At 58.1% G+C, this 296-nt stretch overlaps 1 protein-coding gene across 2 annotated transcripts in view; it reads right to left on the bottom strand.

Moving 5' to 3' along the window:
- The window catches only part of ZNF341 (zinc finger protein 341), a 14,300-nt gene that overhangs the window by 8,388 nt on the left and 5,616 nt on the right, over positions 1-296 (bottom strand). The gene's annotated exons all lie outside the window — the stretch shown is intronic.

The following is a 296-nucleotide window of genomic DNA, read 5'->3' as shown; positions in this document are numbered from 1 at the left end:
GTCTGGCTGCTGCGGGACTGCGCTGGGCCCTCTGCTTGGCAGATCAGCCCCAGACCAGCCAAACAAGGGCTTTGAGACCGGACTAACCGGAGGAAGCGGGTTGTGAGAGGCCTGGGGAAACAAGCCTGGTGCACGGACAAAACCCCAGCAGCCTGGGGATGACAAGGGATCAAAGGAAGGAGTGGGAGACGAAAAGAGCTGTACAGCAACATCAGAGGATTCACTGCTGGGGTCTCCACACAGAGCTTTGGGGACCCCATCACTTCCTTAGGGGTACAACCCTTTTCTTCCCTGTC

Source organism: Buceros rhinoceros, unplaced genomic scaffold (genome assembly GCF_000710305.1).
Source record: "Buceros rhinoceros silvestris isolate BGI_N320 unplaced genomic scaffold, ASM71030v1 scaffold28500, whole genome shotgun sequence".
Taxonomy (NCBI): domain Eukaryota; kingdom Metazoa; phylum Chordata; class Aves; order Bucerotiformes; family Bucerotidae; genus Buceros; species Buceros rhinoceros.
This window is presented reverse-complemented; position numbering and strand designations above follow the sequence as displayed.